Raw genomic sequence first — 14935 nt, forward strand, 5'->3', positions numbered from 1 at the left:
GCCAGCGCTTGCAATTCCGCTCCAGCCCCCCCCCCAAAATATATAAGTGCAAGCTTAAAAATAAGCAGATGCTTAACTTCTGTAATGGGCTGGGGTATGATTGAGCACGTGCTGAAATGTTTTGCTGACTCGGAGCCCAAGCCCTGCACTGACAGAGAACGGGTATTTATAAAGCGCAGGTGAGCCCCAACCGCAGCTGAAACAGCACTTCATAAAAACACGGTCGAAGAGGCAGCTGCCGACAGAGTGGCAAGAGCTCCTCGGCTTGGGATAAAGGAGCAAGGGCCGCGTCCTGCTCATGTGCACGCTGCTGCAAATCTCTAGGGCCAACTTTGCCACGGATGTAAATAGGCACAGCTCTGAACGCAGGCAAAACACATCCACTTAAGCAAGCTGTGCTTTTAATCAGCTCGATTCAAAGGTCTGCACCACTGTGACACGGAATGGAAGCACGAAACCATTATTAGGAAAAAACTCATAATTCTCTCATCTTCTGATAAATCAGCCCCGCTCTGCCTCATCCCCCTCTTCCTACATCAAGTTTGCATGTGAACAGTAGTTAGAAATAAGATCTCTATCAAAAGAGGCTCATACCTGAGCACCAAATGACTGCTCTCAGCTCTGCAGTGCTGCCCACTTGCCTCCCGGCCAGCACCCAGAACTCTCCTGCTCTTATTCTGCAAACTGCCTGGGCATTTTGGTGGCCTGTTCAGGAAGCCTTAGCGCCATATGGTGCTGGCTGCCCAGAAGACAAATACTGCCCTCGCTCTCTAAAATTTGTCAGTTTTGTTTTGCATTAGCAATCTTAAATCACGAACCTAATTTAAAAGTTAAAAATGATAGGAAATGAATTATCAGAGCTCCTGATTTAAGCCCCTTCTCCATGGGCTTGGATTTCCTTTGGAGCAGGGGCAGAGAAGGGCTGTCCCCTCACCACCCCATCGCCTGCTGGCTCCGTCATTCCCAAATTTCCCCATGTGTTTGCGGACCTGCACCCGCCTGAGCCCGTATCAGACGGGGGCGAACCCTGGTCCCTGTGGCATTCGGCTTAGTGATGCTCCCTCGGTGCTGCGGTTACACCTGGCTTCTGCCCTTCCTTAAGCAAACTCCTGCTTGACCTTGTCTACAGGCTGAAATAAAACGGCAAAACTCCACAGCCAGCTCTGCAGGGAGGATTACACATTCATTTCACCTGCCTTTTGTAGTAGCTGAAATTTCTGCACTTCCAAGAAAGAGTGGGTGGCGTGTCCCTTTCCTTCCCCTGGCCCCAGCAACATGGAATTTTATCTGAGCATCGATACGACATTCTGGGCCCAATCTGACTTTTTCTCAAGCAATGACAGTTTATCGACTGCAATGCAGTTAGCATTACTTCCACTGCCCCTCTCAGCTACGCTGCGGGATGGCCGCATGCACAATAGCTATTCATTCACAGGCCCTACACTGCTCATTGCAGAGCTCAGACAACTGGGCGCGTTCACCATTTAGCTGGTAAGTGAGGCTTGAATTATCATGGAGAACCTATTTTTACAAACGCACCTGTGGGCTGTAGCTGGTTGACAAATGCTCCTACCTCAGATGGCGGTTGAGGATGGGCAGTACAATAAGACTGTTCTCTCTCCTGTGCGTTCAGAGTGGCTGCCTTATCTGACCACATGGTTTTTGCTCCCTGCCCTCAGCACCACTGCTGTAAAAGCAACAAGAGGCAAAACAGAAATAGCTCGTGCTCTCCATGGTAACATCCAGCAAACTCTGGGAGTCAGGGCGTCTGCCAGCGGTCTGCGGGAGTGAACTGATTTGCACTACATGACCTGGGTTTCTGTGCAAGTTTGAACGGTGCCTGCTGCTCCCTGGCAGCTCAGCCCGCTGGGCTTCGTGCAGGGACACCCGAGCTGAACAAAGTCCGTCAGTCCTAGGAACAGCGCAGGGCTGTCAGCAGGCCGGTTCTCCCTGGCTGGCAGGCTTCATTTCTCGGCAGAGTTAATTAGCACAGGATGAGCTGCCCCTTCAGCAGTAGCTCAAGTCTCTGCACAGCACTACCTCGTAATATAGTCACACGCTGATAGATCCAGGACCCCCCATCGCAGCAGTAAAAGTAGGTATATCTGGAGTATTTGTTTCTAATGCAAGGCCATGTTTGCAAATGCACACAAAACCACTAGGAAGACACCCCAGAAACACTCATGGAGATGTTTAAAACGTTCATCATGTTTTGGGGCACCCACTGTGACAAAAGAGCTGACGTTCAGGTGCTGAGCACCCACTTTCTGAAAATCAGGTCTCCGCAGCACTCGCAACCTCCTGTTGACCATCCTAGGTACTAATTTCATGTAATCAACCACGCAAAACCAAACACACACAACTGAACGGGCCCTGACACTGCTGCTTCTGCCTTATTTGTAAGAGGGAGGCAATCAGAGGAACACAAAATATCAGGTTACTTATCTCATTAGAGGCAGGAGGAACACAGACTTTACTGTGTGACAGTCCATGTGCGTGGGGTCACAGAGAAAGCAGCAAGAATAGCATCCTAAAAACTTAACGTCAGCCATGATGGATCCTTCATTTGAGGGAATAAGCAGATTTGAAGAAAAGAACAGGAATATCTGGCTCAATCCTCTAAGGGAGATGATATTTGCTGCCTCCAGGGCTGAGGAGTTAATCAGCAAGGACAACAAAAGAAATGCTGTGGGCACTTCTCAGATGAGTTTCTCTAATGCTGAAAGGGAGAAAAAGAATGGTTTTCATGGTTTGGTATTTTGGGTTTTTTTCTGAGCAGCTGGAAAAACTGCATGTTAGAGATGAGCCCGAGAGTGTGAGTAACCCAGAGGCACGGCTGTGCTCAGACAGTGTTGGATTTAAGCCTGTGTCAAACGCCTCTGACCTTTCCCGCTGCTCAGGCAGGCTTGGTGCCTGCGTGGAGCTCCGTGCTGCCACAGTAGACGGCTGCAGGTCCCCAAAGAGTTAAAGTCAACTGGGGCATGTTTATACTGTTTTGCAGTCATTTCGGAGCCATAAAACAGAGCTGAGCTTCCTCCGAGTTTATGGCTTTGGATCTCATGCTTTTGCTCAGGCTGCATCTCTCAGTATTTATAACTGCTTGCACTTGGCACTAGTTTCAGGGACTTTTTCCAGAAGCCCGATTTGCTTGGTTTTAGGAAAAAAATCTCTCAACTTTACATCAGGTTCACAGAAACGTGGTAGCTCAGCATGACACCCAGCAGTTTAATTGGGCCCGCTGGAAAATGTAGACATCATCTTACTAAACTAACAGATTGCCTGTCATTAAAGCCTCCTCAAGGAATTCCCTTGAGACACCAAAGAGGTGCTTTGCACCATCCTAGCAGAGCTAAGCACACGGAACTGTGGCTCTTCTCAGCTAGTTGGACTAGATAATCATTTTAGGTCCCTTCCAACTGAAATATTCTATTCTATTCTGTTCTATTCTCTCGTCATGCTCAGCTATGGGAGGGGGCTGGCGGTGAGTGGGTAAGACAGCCCGAAACGCCATGGGTGGGAACTCCCCCGCAGCTCTTCTATGAACTTTCTGCTCTGCAGAATATCCTGTTCTGAATCACAGATGTGGGTTTCTTTATGACAGAGGTGGCTACTTCTTCAATGCATAGAAAATGGGGTTGATTCTCCAAGTTATCCACAGAACTGTTGTTAGCCAAAACACTGATACTGTTGTGAGGCTGTAAGAATGTGTTGAATTATCTGCTTTCCACTCACATAGAGAGCCAGGAAAAAAGCTGATGAAGAAGTCTAAGTTTACCTGAAAATCAAGCCAAACGAGTTTTTCTCTCCCTGCTTCTGTGTGCTTCTGTAATGGAATGAGTTTGAATCTGGAGGTATCAAATTCATAGCAGTTTAAATGTTAAACGTGGACTGAAAAAGCAGAGCTTTTTAAAAGATTTCATTGAATGTTGTTTTTCCTTGCGCAGTCTCCCCGCTTGTGCAAATTGCACGTAAACCTTTTTACAAGCGGTCTATTCATAGTGACACTGGCTACTAGATCTCTCTCCGCTCACAAAGTTGTTGGTCCAGCCCCAGTCCCTCGGCTTCATTAAAGGGTTTGTGTTTGGTGGACATGCTGTGGGCTCCTTTCATCTCTCAGCCTCCGTTTGGGCTATTTTTAAACGTCAGGTTCAAGCGCTGCGTCTGGGCAGAGCTGCCGCCGGGATCGCCGTGCCCTGCGTGTTTACGGAGGCCCGCTCAGCTGAGAGCCAGAGCAACCTCAATGCTCAATATAGTGTTCTTGGTCAAGAGCTCAGAGCATGCTCAGAATTGATGCAGCTCAAGAAATTCTCCCAGGTAGATTAAGAAAAACTCACCCAAATAAGCAAACCCAAACAGCGAGTGCTGCACCGGCTGATGGAAAGCCTCGGGACAGACGGGCGAAAGCCAGACTCCTGCCTGCACCCTGGTCGCGGCATGGGGAGCTTTGGCGAGCAGAGATTTTGCTGTATTTATGTTCCAGGGCTCATTTTGTGGCACTTGATGGGTTTTTAATATCGTTTGTCCCGGTTTGTGTAGCAGGCTAGTGCAGCATTCCCTTCTGCTTGTTCCCCGGGAGCACCAGCTACTCCCTGGGGGAGAAGGGACCAGAAACTTGCCTTCCTTTCTCCCTTCCCAATTTCAAACCTCCATTTAGAGAATGGGGACACAGGCATCGTACTCTGTGCTTCTGCCAGACTGAAGACAGTTCTGCCTGCAGCCAGGAAAAGCGACATTACTTTGTCTGTGCCTCTCCGAACTGAAGCACAGCCCGCTCCCTCCCAGCAGACTCAGAGACCGCTCTCCCCCAGCTCTGCTCCCTGGAGGCGCTTTTGCTGGGTTCTGGCCCTGCTTTCGCACACACAGCTACACCAGGCTCTGTGCCAGTTGCTTTTTTGCCTGTGGCTCTCTGGACCAAAAAAAGACGTGTGCAACCCGTGCCAGGAGCACAGGTTGAGGTTTTCCAGGCGAGGTGCTGGGTCCAGCCAGGCTGCAGGGCAGGCAGAGCCTCGGGTTGCGCCCAATGCTTCCCTGGGGCTAGAGAGATCTTGAAAGTGCTCCATGCCTGTATGCATGTCAAATAACTCCAGGGCTAAAACAGATGGTCATTTAAGTCAGTAGATTATCAGAGAGTACCCACATTTAGGGACATGGCTTAGTGGTAGACTTGGCAGTGCTAGGTTAACAGTTGGACTTGATGACCTTAAAGGTCTTTTCCAACCTAAATGATTCTATGATTCTATGATTTCAAATCTCTCTTTCTCTGTACTATAAAGGCAAGTGATAACAGCTCCCAAATTGCATTTTAAAATTTTCTCAAAAACTGTCCCAAGAATCTCTGTTGCTGTCATTGTTTGAGGAAGCCTTTGAAATCTGGCAAGGAAAAAACCCTCTGAGCTAGATAAACTCTTTCTTTGTAAAGACTTAGCTGATTTTTTAAGTTCTGAAACCTGCTGTTTATCAGCCTGTGCACCAAAATGGAGTGGCAGCTTGTGGAGAAAACAACATACTTGCTGGTACAAAAAATGTGCAGATAACTGAAATAGTGGCATTTCTTAACTTTGGAATGCTCTGTTTGCAGTCTAAATTGATAATCACTGCTCTCTCCACACCTGTCTGAGGTTAAGACACTAGGTAGGAAGCAAATTCTAAATGGCAGTGTGGGAAACTGTTTTTATCTGTAAAAGCAACTTGTATGAGGCAACAAAATGGTCTCAAAACCTTGTCTGTGTCAATGCTGCCAAGGCAGTTCTGCAAAACACAATCATTTTTTACAGTAAACTCTTCCTCATCCTTTACTGAGGAGTTCCTTCCATAACTGAAACTCTTTCTGCACAGGCTTTGTAAATCTGATAATCATGGCTCAAAACAGTTAAAATTTTTCAGTGTAAGGCATATGGAGAACTGTTGATTTGGATCATAAATGGCACAAATAGTTTCCAGTTGTCCTCATCCAGTGTGTCTAACCCATGGACGTTGGTGTAGATAAAGCTATACAATCCGCTGGCGGGGCTGAATGACACACAGCAAGCAAGGAAGCCTCTGAGAGTTATCACGAGTTTTGTGAACACAAATGTCCACCTGTGAATGACAAGATTCAAGATCTAGTCGTGGTGGCTCCAGGATATGCTCTTTCTGCAAAGCCTTCCCTCAGAGTGTAACTAACACATAAATCAAAGTGAATCACAAAAAATATTTGGGAATCTCACAAGATACGATACACACTTTTAAAGTCAGGCTTTCCCTTATTTTCTTTAAGCAAACATCTGCTGCACATTTCAGAAAAGTTGATAGAAAATATCCAGTCAGTTCTTTCAGGATCCCCTGGCATTTTGAACAGCCTGTATTAAGATTTCTGTAAGTCCTTTTCTGGGGGCTGACTACGGGGAGCCATCTGGATGTGTAAAACACTGCTTGTACCTGTTCCCCCCCAGTAGATTTGGTAGAAACAGTAAATTGGGATTCCTTGCCAGCTCCTGCCCCAGCCTGCTGCAGGCATGCAGGAGAGCTGTGCTGCCCCGGGCAGTGGAAAAGCATCACAGTATGCCCAGCTACCCACTGCACGTCAGATGACAGATTGCCCAGTTAAACATCGCAATGACGTCTTGATTAGAAAAAAGAAAACATCAATAAATGTTAGAGAACAGCAGCTGGTAAATCTATACATAGGAAAACAAATAACCATGAGCTTTGATTGTTCAAGTTCACAGCGGAGATTACTTACCTTGGCAGATACATATTCAAGACATACGGCTTGTAATTCCTTAGCTAGTGCTAAGCAAAACCATGTGTTCTTCTAAAACAAGGGGAAAGTTTAACTCCAACACTGCGCAAAGACAGAGCTATGGTCATAACTTGTGCTTGTAGCAAAACTAAACTGAAAAGGGCCAAGCAAAAGGGTCCCAGAGAGGAGAAGAGCAAAGACTGAGCAGCAGTTTGGAAGAGAAGCAAAAAGTGGGTTATAGCCCTTGCCAGCGAGGGAGAGAATGCGTCCACTTGACCTCAGATATGCCCATGGCAACGTGGGTGAAGAACAGGGTATATAATTATGAGCTTCTCTAATGATGAGAAGTTATGGTGCTTCCCATGACTTCAGGTGCAGCAGTATCTCAAAAAATGAAGCAGGGGTCATTTCAGCAGCTCCTTTCCCCTTCTCTCCTTAGGAAGCGAGCCATAGCCGCAGGGCTGGCTGCGTACTCCCCTTCTCCACTGCCAGCTGTGCTGTAGCATCACGTTTAACAAACCGAAAGCTCTGTTGCCTATAAAGGGGTCTGAGGATATAGGACTTTAAAGTCAGCTTGCTCTCTTGTGACCCTCATGCAACCCAAACCAACTGCAGTGGTAGCGAAGCTGAGCCCATGCACTGGGTAAGTTTTTCCCTCCATCAGATGGCTTTATTAAGATTCTTCCTCCCTCCTTCTCCAGATAAAGGACCATTATTAAAAATGGTTGTAAAGCTGCTGCAACCACTGCTTACCACCCAAAAAGGCCTTGATTCTGGTTCATTTCCCATGGATGGTATTTTGTTGGTGCTGCTGAAAGCTTAGACTCAACTGTCATTTGATGACACTGTCCTCATTAAAAGATAATGCAGTCAAAAAATAAATAAAAGCACATGAAAAAGAAAGAGACTGGGAAACACGAGCAGCGTGTTGAGCCCTGGGCTGTGCTCACCACCAGCCGGGCCAGCAGCCACTGCTCTGCCTTGGCAGCAGCTCCCCAAGTGCGGGCATGGTATCAGAGGCAGCAGCTGCCAGAGGGATGTGCAAAGTGCTCCTGTGATTAAAGATGCATCCATCATCGTTATAAATTAGCAGAAGCCAAGTTTAAGTGTGAAGAGCCAACAAGAAGGACAAGGGGAAAGGCTACAGTTTTCTATCACTCACATTGCAAACAGATGTCCCACCAATGCTGGAGCAGGGCATCCCAGCCAAAGAAGTGAAATCATACTTCTCAAGGGATGTTTAGAAATAAGTCATTTACTCCAAGGTGAAGCAGAGGACCATGTGCTTGGCAGTCGAGGGCAGCGTGTACCGAAAGGCTGTGTTCAGAAAGGGGGGCGATGAGGAATTTGGAAGCAGTTCAGCAGGATTTCAAAGATGGTAGGAGAGGTGGTTTGGGAAAGCTAAAGAAAACAGAAAGAGAGGAAAAAATGTTTACAGAAGAGGTGTAACAACGACTTGACAGAGAAGGGAGAGTCTCTGGCAACTGTTTCTGGTCAGGAAAACGTTAGTAGGATCAAAGCGGCACTTAGGGAGGCTCTGCTCCTTTTCAAACTGCATTGAATGAACTACACTCAGTGAAAGTGATAGTAGTAAACTCTTTAAACAGGGACCTTGTAATGTAACCATGCTATTTAAAGATGTGTCAGCATCAGGATAAATATAGCATCTGCTAGTAATGGTCCGAGAAGTCACTTCAAATTCACATGAGAATACATATCACAAACTCCAGCAGCCGCTGCCGCAGCGAGAACTCCCAAAGCAAAACCTCCCTGAGCCGCTGCAGAAAACTGCGCTGCAACGGCTGGAGCTGGAGCTTGGTCTGAAACTGGTACTGAGGAAACTCTTCACACCGCTCTGGTCCCACTGCCCTGCACACTGCCTCTCAGAGGAGACATAACGCGGAGACCCAGGCCACGTGTGGTCGTTAAAGTTTTGTAGGAGATGGGGTGACAACCCCAGGGACCTGGACAAATTCCAGGCTATTTAATTGCTTTCTGTCTCCCTGAATTCCTCCGGCGCTTCCCTTTGGGCGTGCTGTTTTCTGCTTCCTGTCCTGAATCACAGCACAGTGCAGCTGGAGCCGGATCCCCCCAGGCACAGAGCTGAGAGCCTGCTAGAAGATGCTGGCTTGATTGAAAACTCATTGTTTTCCAGTCCTGCAAGGAAACTGCATCTGCAGCTCCTGCAGAAGAGCTGCCTCTCCCCGAGCTGGGGTCTGCCTTGCAGCTCTGCTCCCTGCAGCCCAGCTCACTACTGCACAGCAAAAGCAACTTCACTGCAAGCAGGGAAATCACACACACCAAGCCTACAGAAAAGGGAGGAGGATTGGGCCTTTTATCTTCCACATAATGATAGTCTGCAATGAAACGGGTAGGGTGATGTGCATGCAGAGGTGATCGATGAGGAAAGGACTGTCCTATGCTGAAGGATATGCGGAGGCTGGCAGGGCGGCTGCTGCTGCTGGGCCAGGGTGACACTGCTGGTGGCACTGCTTCTCCTTCTAGCCTTTGCCATGGACAGCATGCCACGGCAGCAGCAATGCGCTCCTCAGCCTCCCCCAGCCTTGCAGGCAGAGCTGCACAGCCGTTGCTCACGTGCCAGCAGCCAAATCCCCGACCAGGCAGAGCTGCACTGACAGGCCAGAGCTCAAAAAGGGCGATTTGCAGGAGAGAAGTCCCTCTTCCAGGGGAGTGGGGAGAGCCCACGGCACGCTGTGCTCACTGCGGGTCAACGCATCTCGGTGGCCTCAACGTGCCGTCCTACTCTGATCATACATTGCACTCAAGCTGGGTACCGCAGCCTCTTGTAGCCCACTGAGCGCTCTGCTCCCTGACGTTCCCAGCCCTCCCTGGGACAGGCAGTGCAGGGTCAGGCCCAGGAGTGAAGGAGTCTGGAACTGGGCCATTTGGAAGCTTTTTGGTTGCGCGAAGTTAATAAAAGCTATTTCCAACAAATACAGAATAGCTCCATCGAAGTCTTAGCAAACCCGCTGGCCGTGGCTGCGTCACTCCCTAGCTGAAATCGATGAAAGTCTTATCAACTTTCTTTTTGCTGAACATCACATCCGTGGCTCTGACAAAGGCAGCAATGGGGACAGGATGGATGAAATAATCCTCAAGCCCACAGCACCGCAGCCGAGGGCAGCGGGTGCTGGCGCAGCTTGGGCAGCAGCAGCTGAGGTGCTATTATAAACAAAGAAGCATCCCATCTTTCCCCATTTCACAGCCGGTTTGCTTTGGAGGAGTCCATGATGATTACTAATTAGTGAAATTACATCACGAGAAACAAGAGACTACTTAGCAACCAGCAGGAAAGATTTTTAATCAGACTATGTAAAACTATAGGGGTTTATTTGTTTTGGTCTGCTTGCTTCAGTCAATAACACTCGCCATTAAATGTTAAGTAAAAACCTTCCTTTAAGTAAATCCTCTCCCACGGGAGAAGAAGGACAGTAATGGAGGGAAGACATGAACCCAGGAGTAAATCCTGTATTTTGCTCCAAGTCACAGGAAATACATTTGTCCTTCCCTGTTCACTTAGTGATGATAAAATAGGAAGTCCATGAATTATGAGTGAGGGTCTCACGTTTCATGGAGAGCCATACTCTAGAGCAGTGCGGCGGGTGTGCAATGGAGCTGCGGTGCCTCGTGCTCCTGCGGGAGCTGAGCTGGCGGCAGCAGCGTTGGTCACCAGGAAGGCATCAGGCGTGAGGAATTTTACACGACGGAAATCTCCGCATCGGTGCAAACTGTCAGGATGTCATTTGGGTGAGAATGCTATTTCAATTTTGAATCTGAGAAATTCCACATTAAAAATGGCTTTCGGACAAAGGATAAACAAAACTGCAAATTCAAATCCAGATACTCCTCAGTCTTCCCAAGTTTTACGTGTAACCTCTGTTGTTGTGGTACCAGATAATGCATAAAACCAGAAGGGAAGGGATCATCTGCATATGGTTAAATCTCAGAGGAGCAGCTGGTTTCACAAGGGCTCTGGCACTTTGGCAACTAAATCCCAGGGCACTGAATTGCAAGAAAATTTCAGTCAAAATGCTGAGCATCTTATGGAAGGAGGCACGCAGTCTGGTGTGAACCCTATCCTGACCGAGACCCAGCGGGGCACCAACTCTGCTGAGGGAACAAATTAGCTAACATTTAGCCCCAGTAACAAATACAGAGCACCAGCCTCTCCTGTGCAGCAACCTGTGCACAGGCTGCATTCAGCGAAGCAAGGGACTCGGTGCCCTGAGAGCAGATGGCAGAGCGTGCGAGATGGCCACGGTGATGGGAAGCAACGGGCAGGGGCTGAGGACATGGTGTCCCAGGCAGGTGGGTAGGCTCAGGCCAGGGAGAGAGGAGAGCATGAAAGCAAAAACCTCTCCTAGATTTGAAGAGTTGCACCACGAACTGATCAAACCCAAAGAGAGCCCTGGGAGAGCCCATGGCAGAGACGGGTGAAGGGACAGTGGTGGTGGGTGAAGACTTGGCTTGGAAGGCCATCATGAGTCAACAGAGAAAAGGTTAAAGAAAAAAAGTCATTGCCCTGTTGGTGTTGCTTTCCTCTGTAAAAACAATGCTTTTAAAAGTGCTTCTTCCGCTCTGATAACAAAGGGAAACGTTATGCAAGGATTTCTACTCTTATCTAGGGAGCTCCTAGACAGGGTGGCCTTTCTCCTGGCATGGCAGGCTGCCTCTCCAAGCTCCTCCTCCTTCAGGAGTAAAAACATTTTCAGAAAAGCAGCTTTTATTCAGTACATCTTCTGTATTTATTTATCTTGGTGCTCTTTTTTCAACCTGATGGCACTGCAGAAACACCCATCTCCTCTAAAAGGACCACTGGGTCTCAGTCACTGTGTGACTTGGGCACCGGGTCTTTCCATGTGATGAGCAGCTGAGAGCTGCAAATGGGTCTCAGAAAGTCATTATTATTGGAACAAATTCTCCACTTGTGCTGAAGCGCCCCATGGCAGCCTTGTACCAGAAATTGAAATATTCATCACGACAGGCATCCCGAGGCACTGCTGTCCCTGTACCCTCAGACCTTGGAGCATGGCAGGGGCTAGGACATGACATCTGCGTTGTCTGTACCACAACCTGTTGGCAGCAGCCGAGCGGTGTCCAGGTGTCACACCCTGAGCCTCTCTGCAGCCCTCCTTGGGCACTCCAAGGAAGCGAAGAGAGACCATCTGTTGTTATCTGCTAACAGCACCCCTCTGTATTTTAAATCATAGCACTGGTGATACGGTTTCCAAGGTGGCTCAGGCTGAGACGCGTGCCCTGAGCTCCCCACATCTGAAGGAAAGTTCAGTTCAAAACTGTTGTTTGGACTCATCCGTACTTCTGAACCTCACAAGCTGCACAGCTTGTCCTGTATCAGTGGCAGACTGTTAAGCTAAGCCTTGACAAATATGCCACTGGGATGTGTAATCAGATATTTGCCGTTGCCTCCTTGCTGGTGGAAGTTATCACTGAGGAGTGTGAGCTGTGCTTGGCCCATTAATAACTTCTCTCCAGGTGACTCCATGACAAACTGGTTGAATTCACTTTCTAGAGGACACCTGGTGATGTGCAGCGTGCAGTACGCCTTCCTCAGCCATGTTTCTTCAGCGTTAGCCTGAGCATGAATTTTGGGTTGTGAACTAGAAGCTTTGGGATTAATTTGCAACTTCCAGTGGATGCCAAGTGTCTGTTGGAGGCTATGTGGTCCTGGAGAAAGGGAGAGTTGGCAGGAAAAAGGTCAGGTCCTGGTGCCCCGGGAGGGGTTTGAGAGCTCCCTGATGGGCACTTTGGAGGCATTTTGGGGCCATCCGCAAGGAGACGTTTCATTGCAGGCTACCAAGGAGATACAGGTGCTCTCAGACGGGAGCTGGTTCCTGTCCCTCTGTACATGAGGCTTTTCAATCAAACGGAGGAGGGATCTTCTCTCATGTCAGGGAAACCTTGATATGCTCAACTCGCACTAAATTACTGCAAATTGCCTTTAGTTTAAAATAAAAGGAAATTGGCCAATACTTATATTTTCATACCTGACGTTTATTTTATGTTGCTTTAGCACAGATGCAAATAGCAGTTCAGAGACTTATGGAGTGAAATATAATGGTCCAGGGCAAAGTAGAGAGAAACAAGAAACACTGGAGAGAGCCTGGAATAGGCAATTCCTGTGCTAGGTCAAACAGTCAAACATTAAAGAAATATCTTTTTCCTATTGTTTCTGGGTTAGGTGGACTGCAAGCAGGGGAGGACGTCAGAATCGCAGAGCATGGCGGAGAAAAAGTTTCTGTATTCTCTATAAGCTGATGTAAAAAGGAGACTTGACCAGCCTAATTCCTGCCCATTAAGGTCATTCGCAGAAAAAAACCACACCCCAAATGCCAAAATAATGTCCTGAGACAGAAGAGGATGAAAGAATGTAATGGAAAATAAGCATCCCAAGTTTAAACCTAAGAAACCGGCCACTCTCCATGAGGAGGGGGCATCCCAAGGTACAGACCTTCCCCAAATAAGACAGTCCCTGGCTGGATGCTGCTGCCTTCCCACATTTGCTCACAAGCTGAGAGAGACTGTATGCTCATTCTCAGTACGTGGTCATAATTGCTTTATTGCAGACTGCTGAACCAAGGCAGAAAGTTTCAGCTGGAAATGCAGACTATTTCCAAAATGAAACGCAGGCTCCATTTTATTTTTACATTTATGTATTGGCAACACACTTAGTCCTTGATATCTGTATCAGAATCTTTCCTCTTTACTGCTCTTCTACACATAGCATCCTGCTTTCGTTAGGAACACAGGCATTTTTTCTGAGTCTCTAGTAGAAGAAACCTTAAGGCAGTCTTTTGTGGATAGAAAAAGACTTCAGAAAAAAAATGCATAACCCTAGGGCATTAAATATGTACTCTTCTCTCCTCAGAAATCACTTTTCAATCAGAAAAACAAACAAGTTAGTACCAAAATAGACCCCATGAGTCACAAAAAAATTATCGAAACTATCAGACAAGGGCATTACCAACACAGCTGGTAGCATATTCCCCAGAACATCCATTGTGTAGAACCTTTCAGAGCACGAACAATCGAAACCAGAACAGACAGCCTTGAATGATGCTTTGTAAAAAGCTTAATTGCAATCAGATTGACGCGATGCCAAAGCACTATCAACAATGGGCTGGTAGAGAGCAGGAGTTAAGTGGTGGTGCAACACAAATAATACCGCTTTGATTTGCATAACACTGTCCGACTGTAGGTTTGTGCAACAGAAAAGCACACAGCTTGGCAAGATTAGCTCCGTTAATATGCTTTACTAACACAGTCCCTAGGAGAGAAGTACAGCGCGAAGGTTTGGACCTTGGCATGTGGCACAGCCCTGCGCAGTGGCACACACCTCACTGTGGAGCCGGGTATTAGTCATGCTCAAAACAGTCTTCTTTTGGGTTAAGATACTCAAAAGGGTCATCCACTGAGAAGCCGGGGGGAACCGCAGGCTATACCAACTCCTAGGTACCGCAATGGCTTGGATGCTAATAAAAATTGGAAATATTTAATTTTTCATCCATTCTAGCATATTTCTTTCATCAATAAATTCTCTGATAACAGCTATGCTGTTGTATATTGTGATGCTGCAAGAAGCTCCCAAGACAGTGAAGCTACAGAGCATGATGAATTTTACTAATTTAGCTCCGTTTCCGTTCTCCATTGGCAATACGGCCATGGAGGTTGGCGCAGTGCCGGAGGTGGGGGGAGCCTGATGGGGCTGCGAATCGCCCGGCATCACCCTGCGGTCTGCGGCACAGCCAAAGTCCTGCAAGCCCCCAAAACTCACTGCATGTAAAGTAGGAACCAGAATGCGCTGGTGGGGAGATCACTCTCCCAAGCAGTTCTAAGGGAAGCAGCTGCCCTCTAGAGGGAGCGGGACCTGGGTTAATTGAGATTTCTTATGAAAATGCAGAAAACAGGCTTCCTCCTAGGGACAGGGATAGCTGAGACAACCGCTTCATGTTGTTGGGAAATGCAGGGCTGTGCCGGGCAGCGCGTCCCCTCTCCCCCTTCTCTACCACCCATCTCACAGGGAGAGGACCTGTACAGAAGGTTTGCAGCCTCCTTGTGTGCAAGAACTCTTCTAAATCTGTGTATCAAAAAATGCATCTTAAAGATGTTGTTAATAATAGCAACGCAATGTCCACTAGGTATTGTGAATTGTGTATCACTGTACTGAAGGATTTC

The sequence above is a fragment of the Aptenodytes forsteri genome, unplaced genomic scaffold, assembly GCF_000699145.1.
Source record: "Aptenodytes forsteri isolate BGI_AS27 unplaced genomic scaffold, ASM69914v1 Scaffold72, whole genome shotgun sequence".
Lineage (NCBI taxonomy): Eukaryota > Metazoa > Chordata > Aves > Sphenisciformes > Spheniscidae > Aptenodytes > Aptenodytes forsteri.